Raw genomic sequence first — 3,954 nt, 5'->3', positions numbered from 1 at the left:
TTTGGTGAATGTAAGGATTGTCTATAGAGGATAGAATTTGTGTTTAATTTATTTATCTTTATTTTGTGCTATAATATATGTATAACACTGTGATATAGTTTGAACAACAAGTCTTTTTTATGCAATGCTTATACATAGTACTCAATTTGGGACGAGAATGGGGTCCTTTGGTCTTTTCCAAAAGCATAAAGTTTTTGTGCTTACTACCTAAAATTCGGTTGTGCTTATTTATGTTTCTGATGTATACCAGTAATTTCTGTCTTAATTGAGTACTATGTGTAAAATCTATTTGTATATATTTGTAAAATATGAAGCTTTTGATACCACTCTGTCCAATTCTTGAGTTCACTTATTATTTTTATTTTGCTTGTTTTGTTACTGACCTAAACATTTCTTTTGTTCATTGAAATTGACTACACAAAACATTAGTTTGCCTTATTTGATAATTTAGCTTCAGAATTATGAATTATTCACTTTACTTCACTTCACTTTAAGGGCATCCAATTTCTTGTGAAAAGTGAAGACAACATAATATATGCTTTAGTTTAACTTTAATGAAACATGGAATTCTTTGGGTTGTCACTGATATTACTGTAAATTCAAATTCTTTTCATACAGAATTGATGTGTAAGACATTAAATGCAATAAAATTGTGTTTCAGATGAATGTGTAGGATTGTTCTTTCCTCCTTTTTGCACTGCAAATGTAATTCAGTTAACCAGATAAAAATTATCTACCTTCTATTTGGTTAAATAAATTAACACCATCCTGACTTTGGGGCTTATTTTATTAAGAGTGTTATAAGTAAGTGATTTAACTGATCTTGTTAGTCCAACTTGAGTCTAAATTTAATTCAATTAATTGTAAACAGGTTTTCTGAATTTTTTTATGTATATTAGGGACACTGATAGCATCAATTTGCACCTTTTCTGCTTTCAATCAGATATCTGTGGTTGATGATGTCAATTGTGAAGAGTGACTTGATCTCTATTAGAAACTAAATATAAGAGATTATATAGAGTTTTGTATGATTTATTAACATTTGTATATAAATACAATTGAATGAAAAATATGACTGATGAAAATCTCTGAACTTCATACACCATATTAGGTAGACTATTTTAACCAAGAATTAAATACATGCAATAAAAACAGACACTTTTTGTAGGAAATTTAAAGAAAAAAATTGGATGTTCTTTATCGGTACCAATATTTTTAAGTCTTTTCATGAAATTTACCTCTACCAAGACTTGGCAAACAACTTTTTCACTTATACTAAATAATACAATAATAATGCTTTTTAGTTATAAATGATGTATGAAGCCAGTAAAATCATTCAATTTGATTATTCACAACCAAGGTACCAACCGAGCAACGCTAAATAAATTTTCATAATGTTGCTTACAGTAGGCTGAAGCTGATGGCACTGTTAATACAGTTTAACAAAACATTTTGCTTTTCTGCTGAAAATTCTAAACATCCAACAGTCAACTTAAATTTGAAGTAGAATATTAAATGAAAATCAGAAAACCAGACATAAAAAGCATTTTTTCGATTTGATTAGCAGTGGTCTACAGTATGGCAAGTACAGAAAGTTATCTATTTTCATTATTATTATTATTGTTCCACACGCCACCATTTTCAAAAAGTCTAATCTTATTGCCTTGATTAGCCTAATCAGATTAGGTAAACTTTCTCACTAATGTATCGATGAGCCTAAACAGCTCACGAATGCACACAATATCTAATCTATCACATCGTATCAGCCTTAAATAATGCTTATACTGTGCTGTGTTCATTACTACTTCAATATCAGTTAACTGAAGGTGTTAATCTTATGTTCCTTTAGCAATACTGTATAACATTTATCACAACTAAACATTGTACACTATTGCTTAATAACATGGTTAATTTGTGGAATGATCCTTGGATCTGTATAACTATACAGTAAGGATCAACAATACCTTACAAGGATAAAAATATGATAATTATAAAATGGTTTTTCAAACTAATATACAATATTATTATAAGATGACTAGAACACCGGATAGTTGACTAAAAAATACTGATCATTATAACAAATAGCCACAAACAAAACAAACATAAAAACCTCAGACAAGCTTTAAAATATAACACACAAACACAAAAATACTTTTTCACAATTTTTGGATAGCAAAATATGCAGAATATGCACAGATTCCCAAATATTTCTTCAAACATCTCAAATGCATTTTGAAAATTTTATGCTGATTTGCTGTAAATAACTGCTGAAGGTGCATAAACCCTAAATGGAAATGTTTTCATAATATAAGAAAATTAATAACAACTAGATCAAGCAAGACGGAATCTAAGCTTCACAAAATAAGCTGCAACACATTTCAAAGCTAAAAACCTGCTATTAGAAATGATTACATTGATTTGTTGTCATAATATCAAAGCCTTTAGCCACGTTATTTCATGATTTAAAGGACAGGTTTGCGATTTTTGGGGATTGGTTTGGGTCTTGAATATGTACTAGAAAAGTATGAAAATAGCATAATTCCTTCAAAAATACCACAAACTAGGCATTTCTCTTTCTTGTTCTATATGATATGTCTTTGAAACTTTCAAGCACAGCTGATAGTTTCGGACAATCATGGATTTGAAGGCTCAAATTTTAGCATTGAACTGAGAACATTATTACTAATAAGTTAAGATGAAATATTTACGATTCTGGTAGATTGGTCAAACGACTGGCGAAACTGTCCCTTTAAGTCATGTGTATAGACATATGTATCAGATTTGATGTTTTTGACAACCTTTTGGAATTAATCATTAAGTCCTTTGATATAATTAGAAAGAATTTTTAACATGCAGTTATTTGTTGTATCAAAATTACAATAGAAAATTGAGCTAAAATGGTACCACAAAATACATGTACAAAAATATAATATGCATTGAGCCTTGAATCTTCATGGAATTATGCACAACACAATTATTTTAGAGTTTAACAAAACAATACAAAACATTTTTTAACATCATGTATTGTTCTGCTACATACAAAAAATATCAGAACATAATTTCATTTCTACAAATAGTACCAAGGTTTCAAAACAAATTATCAGCCACTACAACTGATAGGTCAAATGCTAAGAATTTTTGTTTTGGCATTAGTGGTCTTATTCCAACAAAAGAATTTTTAACCCTTTGATTATATGCCAATCATATCAGAAGTGATTTGTGTTATAGCTATATGGGCATTCCAAAATGGTTGGATCACCCACATTTGTCAAAATGGTGCTCTTGAAAGAAACAAGGCCCCAATCCACAAAAAATCTTAGATCAATTTTGTACTAAATGTGTTATTATGATGAATTCTTATAAAAAAAATTGTGTATTGGTGCCCCAAGGTAAAAATCACATTTTAGTGCAAATTTCAGGATGAATTATAAATAAGAGCTGTATTTCATAGAAAGGAAGAACAATGTTTTCAAAATTAATCAAAATAGTGAATATCACTTGGTGAACTCCTATAAAGTTGGAAAGTATTACCAAAACACATAATTAAACAAACAAGTGGACATCTCCACCTTCAATTCTAATATTCACATTAAAATAAGAAAACTATATACAAATATCTTCAAATTATGTTTAAACCAAACATTCCTTTTAGACCCTTTTCATGAAACGGTGCAAGTTTCTCAAAATAGTTGAATTTATTTGGCAAATATCTGTATCCATAGGCAGTCTAATTAGAATAACACCAATCTTTTGTTCTGTTTTTTTATTTTTAATAAAGGAACTTCAGTTAGGGTCTAATGACAGTCCTCTTGATCATTCATGAAATTTACCCTTTGACCTTAGCTGATAAACATTGCATCACAAAATTCAAGTGCTGGAGAGGGGAAAAATTTGATTGGTTAAAGCAGAGGTCATCGAGTTTGGTCAAAATGTTAATTTGACAAACGTCCAAGA

The sequence above is a fragment of the Lottia gigantea genome (genome assembly GCF_000327385.1).
Source record: "Lottia gigantea unplaced genomic scaffold LOTGIsca_41, whole genome shotgun sequence".
Classification (NCBI taxonomy): Eukaryota; Metazoa; Mollusca; class Gastropoda; family Lottiidae; genus Lottia; species Lottia gigantea.
The sequence above is the reverse complement of the archived record's forward strand: the minus strand, read 5'-3'. Positions refer to the sequence as shown.